Genomic DNA, 19,300 nt, shown 5'->3' on the forward strand with positions numbered 1-19,300 from the left:
GCAAGCTGAAGTACATTATGCAGGCAGGGCCCGGTTTAACATACCAGGTGCCCCTAGTCCCAATGCCGTTTGTCGCCCCTTTATTCGTGCACATTTTCATCGGAACCTGAGCAATGGGGATTGGGGCATGGGAAATTAAAAAAAATTGATTGTATCTCCTGCGCATCCCCAGTATTTTTTAACCAATGTGGGTGTGGTTGGGCAGCATGCCACCCTTAAAATTCTGCCTCCCTAGGCCTGGGCCTTGGTGGCCTTCCCACAAATCCGGGCAGTGTAGCATCAATTTCCTGTTTGCTCCATTTAACTTTAAATAACTAAAACCACAAATTGTGATTTGCAGAAAGCATGCAAGAGTTCTCATGTTGAAGAACTTTAGTATACTATCCCTTTAACATGTTTTAGCCTTCCAAACAAAACAATCAAAACAACTGCCATCTGCCCAAGGCCAGCACTGCCCTGACTCTACAATGAGCAAACAGCTGGACAAGTATCAGGTACCTGTTTACTTTATAGGTAAAATATAAAGAGAAGGTGAAATTCTTATAAAACCCCAATCACCAAAATACTTATTTTTGCAATTGGTGATGTATAGTAAATAGTTCAACAATACAGACTATGACATTTATATGCATAAACCCCTTTATCCATGATTGCATTAACAATGCCATTAGGACAGAATAACCTTCTTGATATTGCTAACTTTTGGACAAATTTAATGCTCAAATAGGACAGCTTAATAAGACATCCTTTGTTGGGGGAACAATAATTTGAATGCACTAAAAGGCTGTCACTGTCTTTATAACTTAATGTTTGCAAGAGTTCAATTTAAAAAAAAAAAATATTTGTCATCAACATTTATCAAAATAGAACAGCAATTTTTACTGTATAAATAAGTTCATGTTAGCAATGATCAGATCTGATTCTGATTATGAATAATGGCTGACCATGCTTAACATAACTAATGGTTATTTCAAGCGGGCCATTACACAAAGAAATTATGGCTTTGTATATTTTTTTCTTTTACAGCAAAACAAAGCTACAGAATTATGGAGAAATACAGTTCACTAAACTGAAAAATTATCTAGTGAAACTTGGCGTTTCCTTAAACATAAATAATATACGTAATACAAATAGAAAGCGTATATCTAACATGAAAAACATAATATAAAAAAGCAATTTGCCCATTTTGGTCAAGTGGGGTCCTAGAAGGCAAATTTAGCATGTTCTCATCCAATAATTTCCATACATGCAGGTCTCTATCGGCAATAAGATGTATGTCTATGTGTTGGCTTGCAGACACACTAAAAATTCTCCTTGGACAGTAGGCATATAGTTTGTGACCATGCAGGAACAATGGAAAATCTATGCTAGGGAAATTAAAATCTTAATTGAAACATTTCAAATAAATCTGTCAACCTACTACAATATATCAGCATTTCCACTCAGCATTTAAGTGACTTTTTTTTTTTTTTTGAACGAGCCTGTTCTTTTGAAAAAAAAAAACATTTACCGGTACTTTGGCCAAAAAAAGGGAGACTTGAGAATAAATCTTCTTCATCTGGGTGTAATACATCAATAACTTTAATACCAACCAATAAAAAGTTATCACTGAACTCTATTGAAGAATAAATAACCTGCCATCATTCAGTCTCTAGAGAGAAGTATTTACAGTAAGCTTTTAATGAATTAAAGGCTTTAAAGCCAAACATCCAGAATATGAGAAAATAAAGAGAAAAAGTACATGAAAATGGCAATTTTGCTGCAACATAATGCTTTGTTTCCACATACTTCCAATATATTCCTGATACAGATCTATGAATTCCTTGTGATTCAGTTCTAAAGACATTGGAAAGATCAACTGATTTATTACTTGTGGCTATTCATAGAACACAAAGCATAAAGCTATTGTGTCTGCTTCTACTGTTCATGACACTTGTATGGCAACCTTGATATAAAGACTTAATTGTCCCAAGTTAGTTTAAGTACTGCGGATGCTGCCAAGACAGAACCCCCTGCTAGTTTGTATATAGCCTATTCCAAGCTTTTTAAATCAATTTGTGTTTCTCAGTCAATTTTACACTTGTACATTAATTATTTCTTTACCCCTCAAGTGCTTCAAAACAAAAAACAGATCTTGTAATGATTTATGTGTTTTGTTCAGAGAAACAACATACTCCTTAACCTTTAACATTTGCTTTAAAGTAGTATACTTTTCAAAAGGCATGACACTGCATAATACAAGTATGGGGCCTGTTATCCAGAATGAGGTTTTCCAAGTAAGAGATCTTTCTATAATTTAGATCACCAAACCTTAAGGGCCAGGGCACATGCTCAGATTCAGGGAGATTAGTTGCCCGGCGACAAATCTCCTCTTCTTTGGGGTGACTAATCTCCCTGAACTGCCTCCTGCTGGCTAGAGTCTATGGGAGACTTTCTTTCCGTAACTTGGAGTTTTCTGAATAATGGGTTTCTGGAAAACAGATCATATACCTGTCACATTTAGTCGTAAGTCTCTCTGCCCAAGAGCTCACACTATGTTATGCCCATTGACTCTTGGTGAAGCCATTCTATGAATTGCTTTGAGTGCATTGTAAAAATATAATAATGAATACAAAGTGGGTGAGTTTTCTTGTGCCGAGCTCTAATCTCACATTTTAATAAATCTGCTTTTAAATTTGTTTTTGCTTATAAAACTTTTTATACCAATTGGTATTCTAGGGTTAGGCAGAAAACATGGCTTACACCCCAACAATAGGCTGCTAATCCCCATGAATATGTCAATGAGGACAGGGGGGAAGATTTACACAGAATTTTAATCCATCATAAAAACTAGGGGCATGTTTTATTTAAAAATTAAAAGCTGTGATTAGATAACCAGTGCCAGTATAAATTTAACTAGCTACATAGATTATTCAGTGCTTATCGATATAAGTACAGATATGGAATGTGCTATCAGTAAACCCGTTATCCAGAAAGCTTTGAATTATGGAAAGGCCTTCTCCCATAGACTTTTATCCCAATAATCAAAATTTGCAAAAATTATTTCCTTTTTTTCTGTAATAATAAAATAGTACCTTGTACTTGGTCCAAACTAAGATATAATTATTCCTTATTGGAAGCACAACCTGCCTACCTATTGTATGTCTACATGATTTTCTAGTAGACTTAAGATATTGAGAGCCAAATTACAGAAAGAAGAATTATTAATATTTGTTTGCTGGTTATTGTTCTTTGGGATTTTCAACCTCTATTAAATGAATCCAGCTTTATAATTATATGATATCCATATATACCTAATCACTTCATTCTTGCTCTCTCAGGATGCTAAAGGGTTGACCACAAAGCTGAGACACCAACCAAACTGCCAATCTGGTTGAAACCCTCCATCACTTTGCACACAATATGTAGTTCCCAACCTTTCCAACTTTAGTCAGGTGATCCCAGTGGTGGCCAATAAAAATGTCAACCACGTTTGGGAGTTTTAACTGTGAAAGCAAGCAACTTGCAGGTAAAATTTAGTCCCTGCATAATAAAGTAGTACAATTCTTAATGATTCAGATGAAAGTTGAGTGTAGGAACTGGCCAGACCAGGGATGACTTTGATGTAGTTGGCCAGCTTAAATATTCTTCCTCTATACTTTCCGAGCATTCTGGATAACATGTCCCATACCTGTATAGCAATTCTCCATTAATGATATCTGTAGGAAAGCCTACTGTTGGTGCAATTAAGAGTACCCAATATACTATAATAATGAATATGAATCTTTTTTTTTTGTATTTTGAAAAAACGTTTTCAGAAATTGTAATTGCCCCTGCAATTTGAATGAGCAAGAGCAGCAATAAAACTGCGAAGAAGCTAATATTTCCAGATTTGCATATATATTTTTAGCTAACACATGATCTCCCGTGGGTTGCACACTCATCAGGAATGAGCAAACCAATAATTTTGTAAGACCTCAGTGAACAAATCTTTTGCAAAGAAATTGATGACTTATTTCCTCTCTCCCCGTAGAAGTCATATTATCTGACGTATTTGAAATGTTTAAGAGTAAACATAATTAAAATGCTTTCTCTATAGAGCACAGAACAGTAATTTTGGTGCCAACACATTTCTCTTGTGTAGGAATCAGCACAGAACAGAATAATATCTTTTTGCTCCACAGTCCCCGTTCCTGCGACAATCCAACAAATACAATCAGTCTGTAGGCTACAGAAAGCATTACATTTATTTTCCTTATTTTGCTGCTCTCCAATGATACATTTGTTGAATTTAGGAACAATTAAAATGTGAAATTGTGAACCAATTTAATGTATACAGTTCATCATTTTCTCCACAGCATGAATGTGCCTTGGCTTACGAACAATTAATATAGGAAAAGTACTTTTTTTTTTTTTTTTTTAATGACATAGTTTTGGAGTAAAACATTTAAAGGCAAAACACAGTATATCAGTATATCATTTCTTAATTGCTTTATATTGTGTACTACTTTATAAAGCTGCAGCGACAACTCAATAAGGCAATAGGGCATGTGATCACTAACAGCTTGTACTTAAGAAATATAAGTTTCAGCCTAAAGGGCATGCACTACGTTATAATGTCAAAGGCTTGATATATGACATTAACGTTTCAGTGTGCAATCAACGAAACTCCTGCAGGAGATGGGTAAATTGGTGCATGTGACATTTCTGGATTTTTCAAAAGGGCACTATAACTTGTTTCATATTTTAGCCCTAGAAGTGTTACTTATTTATTTTCATGGAATAAAACACACCAAGCCAAACTTATATGTTCCCGTACATTTTTAACAATCATTTATCTGCGAGCATAACATTATGCAGGTATAGGTATAGAATATATAATGGAACCTGTGTTTTTTCAGATTAGGGATCCATTTGGATCTCCATGCACGGTCTACTAAAACATTTAAACGTTTAATAAACCCAATAGGATTGTTTTCTAGGGATGTAGCGAACGGCGGAAAAAATGTTCGCGAACATATTCGCGAACTTGCGTCAAAAATGCGAACGTCGCGAACCCCATAGACTTCAATGGGAAGGCGAATTTTAAAAGCTAGAAAAGACATTTCTGGCCAGAAAAATGATTTTAAAGTTGTTTAAAGGTGCAACGACCTGGACAGTGGCATGCCAGAGGGGGATCAAGGGCAAAAATGTATCTGAAAAATACATTGTTGACACAGCGCTGCGTTTTGTGCTGTAAAGGGCAGAAATCACACTACGTCACTCAGGTGATGTTTCTGGACACGGAATGTGAAAAAGCTCACACAGCTAGGTGGCACTTGGTTAAAGACTGGGCAAACAATGCCTGCAAGGGCAACGTATACAGTAGTGGATACGGAATATATTATTGCTGCTGTAAAAACATCACTCAGGTGATGTTTACGGACACGGAATTATTATTGTTATTTAGACAGAATGTGAAAAAGCTCACACAGCTAGGTGGCACTTGCATACCTCCCAACTGTCCCTCTTTTGACCACTCAACCCCCTGTCCCTCTTTTGTACTGGAAAGTCCCTCTTTTCTCTGAACTGAACAGCCAGAAAAAAAAAACAGTTTCTAACTTAATTAGCTTTTGGCAGAGAGCTCAGAACAGCTAACAGCTAACAGGTGCAAATAAGATACTTTGTAACAATTTTGACTCTGGTTGGTGCTGGTAGTGGTGAACTACTAGGAGGAGCAGCACACCAGTCCCTCTTTTCTCTGAACTGAACAGCCAGAAAAAAAACAGTTTCTAACTTAATTAGCTTTTGGCAGAGAGCTCAGAACAGCTAACAGGTGCAAATAAGATACTTTGTAACAATTTTTATGAATGATACCGTCAAGTGAGCAAATAATAGTTTTTAATTACTAGTTGCTTGTCACCTCCAGGATGTTCGTCCTGTTGGTGGCAATATTTCTGTAGTGGTGTGTTTAGCAGTCACCGTGCTTGTGCGCACGTGCACGGTCAGGCAGAGGTAATTCAATGTACAGTGAAGTGAACCAAAAAACACTGATTCTGCAGTGTGGGCCCAGTTTTGGTCTACTTTATTGATCACCTGCGGTGACCATAAAAGATGCGATTTTGCCACTGTTGCAGAACCCTGAAAAATTAGGCATGTGTACTTTCCTGAAAAATTATGTTTTTTTTGTCGCAGCCACTGAAGCACAGAGGCCAGAAAAAATATGCCATATAAATGCTGAAAATATAAAAAAAAATTGTCGCAGCCACTGAAGCACAGAGGCCAGAAAAAATATGCCATATAAATGCTGAAAATATTAATTTTTTTTTGTCGCAGCCACTGAAGCACAGAGGCCAGAAAAAATATGCCATATAAAGGCTAAAAATATAAAAAAATTTTGTCGCAGCCACTGAAGCACAGAGGCCAGAAAAAATATGCCATATAAAGGCTAAAAATATAAAAAAAAATTGTTGCAGCCACTGAAGCACAGAGGCCAGAAAAAATATGCCATATAAATGCTGAAAATATTAATTTTTTTTTTGTCGCAGCCACTGAAGCACAGAGGCCAGAAAAAATATGCCATATAAATGCTAAAAATATAAAAAAAAATTGTCGCAGCCACTGAAGCACAGAGGCCAGAAAACATATGCCATATAAATGCTGAAAATATATATTTTTTTGGTTGCAGCCACTGAAGCACAGAGGCCAGAAAAACTCAGGATTTACTTGTCCAAAAAGTTTTGATTAAAATGAAACCAGTAGGGTTTGCACCCTAGTTTGTAACGGTGGCGGAGGGAGGAGGACGCTAAAGGACAGCTGTGTGTGGAGTCATGCGGCGTGCAGAGAAGGACAGCTGCATGGGGAGTCAGAACAAGTCTTCCGGCGTGCAGTAACCCTCCGAGATCCATGCCTCGTTCATTTTAATAAAGGTCAGGTAATCCACACTTTTGTGACCTAGGCGAGTTCTCTTCTCAGTTACAATCCCTCCTGCTGCACTGAAGGTCCTTTCTGAGAGGACACTTGAGGCGGGGCAAGACAAGAGGTTCATGGCAAATTGTGACAGCTCTGGCCACAGATCAAGCCTGCGCACCCAGTAGTCCAGGGGTTCATCGCTCCTCAGAGTGTCGATATCTGCAGTTAATGCCAGGTAGTCCGCTACCTGCCGGTCGAGGCGTTCTTTGAGGGTGGATCCAGAAGGGTTCTGGCGCTGCCTTGGACTGAAAAACCTTTGCATGTCTGACGTTACAGAGTGGCCAACGTGCATTGTCCTTGCAGGTGCGCTCGTGGCAGGATTACTGGCACCTCTGCCCCTGGAATGTTGATGAGTTCCTGAAGTGACATCACCCTTAAAAGCATTGTACAACATGTTTTGTAGGCTGGTTTGTAAATGCAGCATCCTTTCGGACTTGTGGTACGTTGGTAACATTTCTGCCACTTTATGCTTGTACCGAGGGTCTAGTAGCGTTGCGACCCAGTACAGGTCCTTCTCCTTAAGCCTCTTGATACGGGGGTCCTTCAACAGGCATGACAGCATGAAAGACCCCATTCTCACAAGGTTGGATGCAGAGGTATCCATCTCCGCTTCCTCGTTATCAAGGACTATATCATCCACGGTCTCCTCCCCCCAGCCACGTACAAGACCAGGGGTCCCCAAAAGGTCACCACAAGCCCCCTGGGAAGCCTGCTCCTGTTGGTCCTCCTCCTCCACAAAGCCACCTTCCTCCTCTGACTCCACTTCTGACACCTCTCCCTGCGTTGCAGCAGGTGCCTGGGCTCGTTCTGGTGATTCCGACCAGAAATCGTGCGCTTCCTGCTCCTCGTCACGCTGGTCTACAGCCTCATCTGTCACTCGTCGCACGGCACGCTCCAGGAAGAAAGCAAAGGGTATTAGGTCGCTGATGGTGCCTTCGGTGCGACTGACCATGTTTGTAACCTCTTCAAAAGGGCGCATGAGCCTGCAGGCATCGCGCATAAGCACCCAGTAACGGGGGGAAAAAATCCCCAGCTCTGCAGATCCAGTCCTACCACCCAGTTCAAACAGGTATTCATTGACGGCTCTTTGCTGTTGCAGCAGACGTTCAAACATGAGGAGCGTTGAATTCCAGCGAGTCTGGCTGTCGCAAATTAAACGCCTGACTGGCATGTTGTACCGCTGCTGAATGTCAGCAAGGCGTGCCATGGCTGTGTAGGAACGTCTGAAATGGGCCGACACCTTCCTGGACTGCCTGAGAATGTCCTGGAATCCTGGGTACTTCGAGACAAAACGTTGGACTATTAAATTCAGAACATGTGCCATGCAGGGCACATGTGTTAAATTGCCCAGGCTCAGTGCTGCCAACAGATTGCTTCCGTTGTCACACACCACTTTTCCGATCTTCAGTTGGTGTGGGGTCAGCCACCGATCGGCCTGTGACTGCAGAGATGACAGGAGTACAGATCCGGTATGGTTTCTGCTTTCCAGGCACGTCATCCCCAAGACAGCATGACAACGGCGTACCTGGCACGTCGAATAGCCTAGGGGGAGCTGGGGGTGCACAGGTGTGGAGGAGGAGGACCCAGCAGCAGAGGAGGAGGAAGCAGAGGAAGAAGACGAGGTAGAGAGCGAAGGAGGAGTAGAGGTAGTGGCAGAACCGCGTGCAATCCGTGGCGGTGACACCAACTCCACTGTTGTTGTTGAGCCACGCATTCCCTGCTTCCCAGCCATAAGCAAGTTCACCCAGTGGGCAGTGTAGGTGACATACCTGCCCTGACCATGCTTGGAGGACCATGCGTCAGTAGTCATATGGACCTTTGCCCCAACACTAAGTGACAGAGATGCGGTGACTTGGCTCTGCACATGGTGGTACAGGTGTGGTATTCCCTTCTTGGAAATAAAATTGCGGCTGGGTACCTTCCACTGCGGTGTCCCAATTGCTACAAATTTGCGGAAGGCCTCAGAGTCCACCAGCTGGTATGGTAAAAGCTGGCGGGCTAAGAGTGCAGACAAGCCAGCTGTCAGACGCCGGGCAAGGGGGTGACTCGCAGACATTAGCTTCTTACGCTCAAACATGGTCCTCACAGAAACTTGGCTGGGGGCAGATGACTGGGAACTGGTGGTCAAGGTGGAAGGCGGAGTGGAGGGTGGTTCAGACGGGTCAAGGACAGCAGAGGTAGAGCAGTAAGATGCTGGACCAGAAGGAGGGTGGCTTTTAGTTTGTCTGCTGCCTTTGAGGTGTTGCTCCCGTAGTGCTTTGTGCTTGCCGTTCATGTGCCTTCGCATAGAAGTTGTACCTATGTGGGTGTTGGGCTTCCCAAGACTCAGTTTCTGACTGCACTCATTGCAAATTACAACGCTTTTGTCAGAGGCACACACATTAAAAAAATCCCACACTGCTGAGCTTTTTGAAGCTGGCAATCTGGCGGTAACAGTAGAAGTTGGCGGCAATGGCGGGTGCGTTGGCCGGCTGACCACAGGTGCCGATACATGTTGTTGCCCTACTGTTCCCTGCGAGCTGTCCTCCCTGCTTCTTCTAAGTCTTTTTCTCCTCCTGCCTCTCTGACTCTCGTCTCTCCATCTGAACTATCCTCCTCTTGCTCTCTTCTACTGGGCACCCACAAAACATCAATCTCCTCATCATCATTCTCCTCAGATGCATCAATTTCTTCTAACAGCTCACAGAAGGAAGCAGCAGCGGGGACCTCCTCATCACTCATTATGTCCATCTCTGTTGTGTTGTCTGCCAGAATTATATCTGGTGTAACGTCCTCATCTCCTTCATCTTCTTCTGCCAATAATGGTTGTGCATCACTCAGTTCAAGAAACTCATGTGTAAATAACTCCTGACTCCAGTGAAGAAGGGGCACCGGTGGTGGAGGAAGTGTTACGAGGGGTGCCCATAGCAGAGGAGGATGAGGATGTTGTGGCAAAGTTAGAAACGGTAGAGGATGGGGTGTGCTGTGTAAGCCAGTCAACTACCTCTTCAGCATTTTGGGAGTTCAGGGTAATTGCCTTTGTAAAACTGGGCAATTTCCTAGGGCCACAGGATAGCATAGCAGCACGGCCCCTAGTGCCTCTGCGTGGCGGCCTGCCTTTGCCTGGCATTTTTTTTAAAACAACAACAACTCAGGTGATGTTTCTGGAGACGGTATTATTATTGATATTTAGACAGAATGTGAACAAGCTCACACAGCTAGGCGGCAGTTGTTTGAAGAACACACTGGGCAAACAATGCCTGCAAGGTCAACGTATACAATACAGCAGTGGATACGGAATATATTATTGCTGCTTGGAAAACGTCACTCAGGTGGTGTTTCTGGAGACGGTATTATTATTGATATTTAGACAGAATGTGAACAAGCTCACACAGCTAGGTGGCAGTTGTTTGAAGAACACACTGGGCAAACAATGCCTGCAAGGTCAACGTATACACTACAGCAGTAGATACGGAATATATTATTGCTGCTTGGAAAACGTCACTCAGGTGGTGTTTCTGGAGACGGTATTATTATTGATATTTAGACAGAATGTGAACAAGCTCACACAGCTAGGCGGCAGTTGTTTGAAGAACACACTGGGCAAACAATGCCTGCAAGGTCAACGTATACACTACAGCAGTGGATACGGAATATATTATTGCTGCTTGGAAAACGTCACTCAGGTGGTGTTTCTGGAGACTGTATTATTATTGATATTTAGACAGAATGTGAAAAAGCTCACACAGCTAGGTGGCAGTTGTTTGAAGAACACACTGGGCAAACAATGCCTACAAGGTCAACGTATACACTACAGCAGTGGATACGGAATATATTATTGCTGCTTGGAAAACGTCACTCAGGTGGTGTTTCTGGAGACGGTATTACTATTGATATTTAGACAGAATGTGAAAAAGCTCACACAGCTAGGCGGCAGTTGTTTGAAGAACACACTGGGCAAACAATGCCTGCAAGGTCAACGTATACACTACAGCAGTGGATACGGAATATATTATTGCTGCTTGGAAAACGTCACTCAGGTGGTGTTTCTGGAGACGGTATTATTATTGATATTTAGACAGAATGTGAACAAGCTCACACAGCTAGGCGGCAGTTGTTTGAAGAACACACTGGGCAAACAATGCCTGCAAGGTCAACGTATACACTACAGCAGTGGATACGGAATATATTATTGCTGCTTGGAAAACGTCACTCAGGTGGTGTTTCTGGAGACGGTATTATTATTGATATTTAGACAGAATGTGAAAAAGCTCACACAGCTAGGTGGCAGTTGTTTGAAGAACACACTGGGCAAACAATGCCTGCAAGGTCAACGTATACACTACAGCAGTGGATACGGAATATATTATTGCTGCTTGGAAAACGTCACTCAGGTGGTGTTTCTGGAGACTGTATTATTATTGATATTTAGACAGAATGTGAAAAAGCTCACACAGCTAGGCGGCAGTTGTTTGAAGAACACACTGGGCAAACAATGCCTGCAAGGTCAACGTATACACTACAGCAGTGGATACGGAATATATTATTGCTGCTTGGAAAACGTCACTCAGCTGGTGTTTCTGGAGACTGTATTATTATTGATATTTAGACAGAATGTGAAAAAGCTCACACAGCTAGGCGGCAGTTGTTTGAAGAACACACTGGGCAAACAATGCCTGCAAGGTCAACGTATACACTACAGCAGTGGATACGGAATATATTATTGCTGCTTGGAAAACGTCACTCAGGTGGTGTTTCTGGAGACGGTATTATTATTGATATTTAGACAGAATGTGAACAAGCTCACACAGCTAGGTGGCAGTTGTTTGAAGAACACACTGGGCAAACAATGCCTGCAAGTGCACTACTATTGGTGCACTACTATGAAGAACAGCAAACAGCACTGGACACGTTAAAGAACAGTAAGATAAGTAAAATAAAAAATTTATATATGTATATTAAAAAAAAAATGACTCTGGTTGGTGCTGAACTACTAGGAGCAGCACACCAGTCCCACTCCCCAACACAGCTAGACTAATAGCACTGGGCTCTTATAGTAGCAAAGTAAAAAAACAAAAAAGAAAATAAAAGCAGTCCTTACAAGGACTATTGGGTTACAGGCAGCAGTCAGCAGATGAGAGATCAGCAGCAGGACAGCTGCCCACAGCAGCTACATACAGAGCACTGCAGTAGAAGGTAGATTACTAGCCAGCAAAGCTACCTAACCTAAAATGTCCCTCAAATCCCTGCAGAGTTCTGTCCCTACAATACAGAGCAGTATCAAGTAGATTACTAGCCAGCAAAGTTACTATCAACTGTCCCTCAAATCACTCAACAGCTCTCTCCCTACACTAGCTCTTCCAAGCACACACAGGCAGAATGAAAAAACGCTGCAGGGCTTCAGTTTATATATGGAAGGGGAGTGGTCCAGGGGGTGTGGGGGTGGTCCAGGAGGGAGAGCTTCCTGATTGGCTGCCATGTATCTGCTGGTCTGGGGTGAGAGGTCAAAAATAAGCGCCAGCTAAGGCGAACCCAAATTGGCGAACGTCGCGCGACGTTCGCGAACATTCGGCGGACGTGAACAGTCGATGTTCGCGCGAATTAGTTCGCGGGCGAACAGTCCGCGACATCCCTATTGTTTTCTAGTCAGAAACGCAGAGAAATGAAAGGGGTAGACAAATTATACATTTGGAATGTTTTGCATTAAAGAACATGCACAACTAGGTAGCATCTCCGGCCAAGTGGGCCTTACATTAGAAAGGTGGTAAGTAAAGTGCAACGCACAGAAAGCAGAGTTCTGTGCATTATTTATAATTCCATAGCACAGTAAAACAAACTGTAGCTCTATTTGCTTCCAGTTATTTTGTTGTAGGAAAAGAGCTTTGCATTAATAATCTATTTGTTTCAATGGGTGAGAGGTAGAGTGGCATTGTAAAAGCTGCCACATTGAGCAGCTAATTGGCACTTTTGCCGTTGTCAATTTCTAGGCAAAAAAAACTGTAAAAGCGGTCAGTATTAGGAAAAGTGTTAACTGTCAGATCTTGTATTCCATTAAAGCAATAGTTAACTTATGATTTTCCTTTCAAACTTTGTTGTACACTTCTGTAAGTTTATATTTCTACTTTCTCTAACAAAAACTTATATACTAACAGTATAAGTATCAGGCAGGCCTGGATTTCAATCTGTGGGTTCTGGCAAATGCCAGAGGGGCTGCTGTAAGATGCCATAGACACTCACTATTTAGTGGGCTGGTGGGTGGCTGTTTTTGCCTCTGTGGCGCCTGTTGGGGCCTCTGGGTACCTGAAATGCCAGGGCCTATTTTGATTCTCAGTCTTGACCTGGTATCAGGCACCTTAGTCATACAGGTAGCCATGTATACACAACTAGGGGCCATTTACAACCACAAGTGCAGGATACAAAGTGCGAGGTAACTCAGGAATTCCCCTCTGTCAACAGTCAAGTAATTGGAGCAGAAGGCTCCAAAGATGCACTGGAGCCGAGAAGGACTATAATAAAGTGGACTCAAGTGTCAGTGCATGCAATGACTGTCAGTTTTTGTAAGACCGCAATTCTGAAGTCGTAAATGAGCCCTATCCTCCATTTATTTTACACACTTGGCTGCCAGTACTTAAAACCTATGGAATACTAGAGTTCATCTCAGCATCATTATTTCTTTTTCTAAAAATTATTCCTCTAAAGAAAAAAATTAGATCTTTTTAACCCAACATTAAAGACACTAAGAATAATTCCAAATACTTTTCTATCATGTTTGTTGAGCAATATAAATGTTACTCACAACATATATATTACTTAAATTGTGTTTCCTTCGGTCTTGGAATTTACACAATCAAAGCAAGCAGGCAGCTGTCATTTTGTGGACTAAGTTATTAAGGCAAGTTGTGTATCACCACAAAATTTTGTTTATGCTCCAGAATGGGAGACCTAAGGTCCATACACAGTGCACTACACAAAAGTACAGTGAAAGGAGGGAAGGGGGAATGTGAGAACAGTCACACCTGGAAAGTGTAGCATGGAAAGTGAAATGAATTGACTGCACCACCTCTATGCCTCATGCATAGAGGCAGGGCAGGCAATATATGATTAACAGCTCAGATATCTGTGTATTAAAACTGACACTTGGTGCAATGACTTTCATACCCTCTTCACAACTTTGGCAAATGTATGATCTGTTTGCATAAGTGAAAGGGATTCTCTGAGCCAAGACTTTCAGTTTTCCATTCTCAATGATTTATAAATAAATTATCCACACTCCCTGATTGATGTGCACCTATAAATAATTAAGCCAGGCATGTGATCACAATCTCCTTGCATTTTCTTTCCACTTTCCAATAATAACTTGCAAGAAAGGAAAAAGTCTTATTTATTTACCTTGTGGCTTTGAACTGGTTTGTGCTTTGGTGAAAAAGGTAAAGTTTTGAAATCTATAATTGTTATATATCTATATATCTATATATATCTATATATATATATATATATATATATATATATATATATATATATATATATATATATATATATATATATATATATATATATCTATAGATATATACACAGCGTTTTTATGTCCCTTGGACATAGTTCACATTTAGTGGCAGCAAAGCATGAGTCAAAAGTGACTGTTTATAAGAAATAATACTATCCATCCTATGGACCAATAGTTGTTGAAGCTATGCTGTGAAGTAAAATTACCTCATACAGACAGATACAGTATAAAGTGTTCCAGTGACCATGTATCTCCTAACCCATAGATCACACATTAGTCTATTTTCAGAACTACTATAGCAACTGCCGATTCTCCCTGTCGATTGCTGCTTCTCCGACCCATTCATAAGCCATTGGAAGCTTGGACCCCCAAAAGACAGCTGTGCTGTAGCACCAAGCTAAAATAATGGGTATTTAGTTGTGTTGTGCATCTGGGGAAGGGGGAAGACTGTCCCAAAAATATGTTTGTACTACACAATGTTAGGCTTTATTTTTCATGTGCACAAATTTGATACACAGCTCCAGGGCCAGCATTTCTTCACTTGTCCGAACCCTTTATCTGCTTCTATTTCAATGGATGCACCCAAGATAATATCATAACTGTACATTCTATGAATATTTCAGTGTTTCAAATACTAAAAACTGAACTTCTGCAAGTAGACTTAACACTTCTATTCTACTTCAAAGATCTGCACTGTCTAGCCAATCTACTCTTTTTTATTCTTTCATGATATACTTAGACTTTTGGGTACTTGGCTACAATATTTATAGAAGATAGGTTTCCAGGCAGCAGGTGTCAGCAAGCCTTTCATTAAACCTCTACGATTTCAGAGAAGGAGAGATAAGCCTCTGCTGAAAGAAGTCCTTACCAGATTTGCTGCGCTTCTCTACAAACCCCATAGAAAACAAACAATTACTACAGACAATCTGGTCTATGCCATTTGTTTGGAAATCTGTTCACTCTGCCCCTTCCCTGGGCCCAAGCTTATAAACTTCAATTGAGGCTAAAGTTACATAGCAGTATCAGGTTTTTATAAATGAATTCACTTTGGCTGAGGTCTGGAGAATGAATGCATAATGAAAAACTTCCTCTAAAAAATCTATGATTGCTCCCATCTTTAATTAAAAAAAAAAGATATTTTATGGCATTGATTTCATTTTATTTTCAGGCCATCCAGCTTGAGTTAGAGCTTTGCACTGGCACTGTGCCAGAGGGAGCAACTGGGAATTTAACAGCAAAGACTGATGGTAAAGACATTTCAAGAAAACCAAAGGTGTCCCATAGTTTAGCAGAGTATATATTGATTCCAGAATGGTTTCATCTTTACTGCTCACTTATTATATTGGCTTTTTATGGAGGAAATCAGTGGGCGATTTCGGCGCAATCTGACGTGCTGCACAAAAACACAGGCGTCACGTAGGATGCGACGGAAATAAGGTAAGTAACAGCATTGTCGGATGGTGTAGCAGGGTTGATCCGATGCAACACAACTGTTGCTGCGACTTCATCCGACATTTCCATCTCTTACCTTATTTCGGTCGCATCCAATGTGACGCCTGAGTTTTTGTGCAGCACGCCGGATCGTTTCAAAAGCGCCCGTGGAGTTCCTCCCTTAAAGTTTCACTACAAACCAATGGCATTCCCTCTGTTCCCAACACTTTTGACATTTAGCATTGCAAATGTTTCCTTTTCTCCATCACTGATCAAATTAATAGAGAAATATTTGAAAGATAGCTGGATGTATGACACTATTGATTGTTTTTTTTTTCATAATCTAGAAGAAAATTCTTTGTTTACGAAGTACTGCTTGTACCTATGAACACATAAATATTTTATTGTGAATAATATTCAGTGCATTTAAGTTACATAAATAACATGAGTCTATGAGTAAGTGCCCCAATAAGCACAAAACGAATTAGGCTTTCATCTGTTATATAAATGTTTTCGTATTTTTAACCATTTTTGGTTGATTTTTTGGAGAATCTCACAACTCTTGCTTTTGGCTTTATATCCATGCACCCACAGACTGGGTGAACTGCGAGTATTCTCTTTCTCATTATTATTGTTTAATCTGGTTATTGGACTTTAATATACTTTTGGTAGCGCTCATATATTTTTTTTTCATTGACATCTTGCACCATTTTCTTTAAATGTTGTAAATAACAATGTCCAGTAGAAACTAGTGATGAAAACTAGTCAGGACTACAAAGCCTATGTGATACAACTAGCACCTGTACTTCAACAAGAGCTTAAGGCTGACAGCCCTGTGCCAGGGTGGATATGGGACTACAGAGATATCTAAGAAGTCTGCACATACAGTAACTTAATGGAAATCTACCCCAAATCAGTTTTTCCATAATGAAAGTAAATGTCAGTCTAAGCAACTTTTCACTATGTATTTATTTAAAAAAAAGATGATGACTTAAAGGGGTTGTTCACCTTCCAAACACTTTTTTCATTTCGGTTGTTTTTAGATCATAGCACAGAAATAAAGACTTTTTTTCAATTACTTTCCATTATTTATTCTTTACTGTTTTTCCAAAATCTAAGTTTAAAGTTGAATGTTCGTGTCTCTGGTGTTTCAGTCGGGCAGCTCATTAATTCAGGTGCAGACTCTAAACTGTTGCAATTTTCTACATTTAGTTGATACATTTCTCAGCAGTATCTCTGGAGTATTAGCAACTATTGTATCAACTCTAACAGATTCTGCTGAGCAGGTACAAAGATAAGAAATGTACACAGGGTCAGCGATCCCCCACAAAGAGCTGCTTAAGGTTTAGTTCACACGAGGAGATTCGGGGAGATTTTGTCGCCTGTCAACTAATCACCTCTTCTTCTGGGCGACAATCTCCCCGAACTGCCTCCTCGTGTCTTCCCGTTCGTTATAATGACAAGTCGCCTGCACTAAGCACACGCGTCGCAGCGTTTTCCAAGTCGTCTGAAGTTTCCTCACAAGGCAACTTCCGGGCAACTTTGGAAAACGAATCGCCGCGTGTGTCATAAGGCAGGCGACTTTTCATTACAGCAAGCGCAGGACAAGAGGAAGCGGTTTCGGGGAATTTTGTCACCCCAAAGAAGAGGTGATTAGTTGCTAGGCAACTAAATCTCTCCAAATTGCCTGGTGTAGATTGACCCTTCAAAGGTGAAAATTAACCCTTTACACATCAATATTAGAAAAACGGCCACACATAGAAAATAGAAACTAATTGGAAAAAGTTGTCATTTCTGGTGAACCATCTGAAAACAACTAGTTGTTCAAAGACGAACAACCCCTTTGAATGTTATTTATAAATGTAATCGCTACTGAAAACCACGTGTGGCTGGTCGTTAACCTTCTTTGCACTGCTGGTTCTGACTCCTGAAACAACGTAGCAGAAGCAACCTGATTAAGCGAGGTGGAAGACAACACATTGACTACATTGTTTTAAAGAGTCAGAAGCAGAGAAAGGGACACACGCTGCTTTCCATTCCAGTTACATTGACACTTCATTAAAATATAACTTTAAAACCGTTTAAGGAATGTAAATTGGAATTATGTAAATCAAACAAAAAACAGTTCTCTCGGGGAGAATGCCCTTTAACAATGGGCAGGAAAAAGTTAAGTTTGAAGGCAGCAGCCCCTACAGCTGATGGCAACACAACCCACCAGGTGTCTTCACCGATTTCTAGACAGCAAATACGTTGAGAAGTCTCCTTTGTCTGTCAGTCCTATAAATGCCCCCATTACAGAGTGATCCCTACAGACAGGTGCCAAGGTAGGAGCAGCACTGACCTGGATGACTGGTAGCAGCTCCCACAGGTGCCCATCTGCGCCCCTCTCTGTCCCTCTCTCCTGTATCAGCAGCCGCCTATGGGATCCGCTTGCACCTGTGTGTGTGATGGGGAGACGCCGTGGCTGAGCCTGGAATCCTGCAATCAAAGTGCCGGCGGCAATTCGCGGGGACAGGGGGATGCCATTAAGCTGCGGGTTCTCTTCTAGCGGCACAAGTTGCTGCCCAGGACGAAGCCATCGGGATGCCCCTGTTGTGCCCCATTCAGCTGCTGCAGGTGAGTGTCCGCTCGCTGGACAAGCGCCTTTTGTGAGCAAAGTTGTGCAGGTGGCAGAAGTGAAAGGCGAATGGATTATGGCATAACGGGCTGTACTGGAGGGGCGTGTGTGCTGTATAACTAAGGGACAACGAGTGGAGCTCAGTGCCCAGGTCCGGGGCCGGCTGCATGAGATACTGAGGAGGTAAAGTGCGCGCAGCGTGCGTGTGCATGTGACTAAGCTTCTGGCTACGTTACAGCGCCCTCTACCCTCGTGCGGCGCGCACTGCCCGACTAGTTCTCTTTTGTTGTGTTGTGAAGCGCGACTGGCAATGAGTGTTCTTACTTACCGATGCAAGAATGGGGAGAGAATCGCACGAACACCAAATATGTTGCACAGCTTCCCCTTTTCTTTATTGTGACCACCTGTGCATCAACGTTTGGGCCTCCCTTCGTCAGGAAATATTTGTGCTACAAACATATTATTTGGGATACATGTGATCCCGCCCCTTTACCCATAGTTCACCAGGGTTCAGTGTATTCCAAGGTGAGGCTTGACCCACATTGTCCACATTGTGTTGGCATTAGTGTTGCCACCCAGCTGGTAAAATACCTGCCTGGGCCGGCAATGCAGCTGCCGGTAAATTTGCAATACACTTAAAAAGACTCCTCCTCCTGCCCCCAATCCCCTGGAACTTAACTTTTCTTTTCCATCTTCAAACTGTACGTGGCGCGGCTCTGCTCCTTTTTACGCCGTGGCCCACCCATTTTGACATCACGGCCTGTCCCTTTGTGTCCCCGTCCCCCACCAGTCGGTAAAGAATTTTAGAAAAGGTGGTATTAAGGGGATTAAGTATACTA

The 19,300-nt window shown here is 41.6% G+C and overlaps 1 protein-coding gene across 3 annotated transcripts in view; it reads right to left on the minus strand.

Annotated features, from left to right (window-relative positions):
- The window catches only part of chst8.S (carbohydrate (N-acetylgalactosamine 4-0) sulfotransferase 8 S homeolog), a 293,304-nt gene extending 274,375 nt beyond the window's left edge, over nucleotides 1–18,929 (minus strand). For 2 of the 3 annotated variants that reach the window (XM_018240485.2, XM_018240483.2), the window contains exon 1: nucleotides 18,186–18,733. The gene's annotated coding sequence lies outside the window, so the exon portion shown is untranslated. Of the gene's footprint in view, nucleotides 1–18,185; nucleotides 18,734–18,789 lie in introns of those variants that run through there. The other variant, XM_018240484.2, reaches the window with a different exon arrangement.
- Nucleotides 18,930–19,300: the final 371 nt, after the last annotated feature.

This window comes from Xenopus laevis, chromosome 4S, assembly GCF_017654675.1.
Source record: "Xenopus laevis strain J_2021 chromosome 4S, Xenopus_laevis_v10.1, whole genome shotgun sequence".
In the NCBI taxonomy this organism is placed as follows: domain Eukaryota; kingdom Metazoa; phylum Chordata; class Amphibia; order Anura; family Pipidae; genus Xenopus; species Xenopus laevis.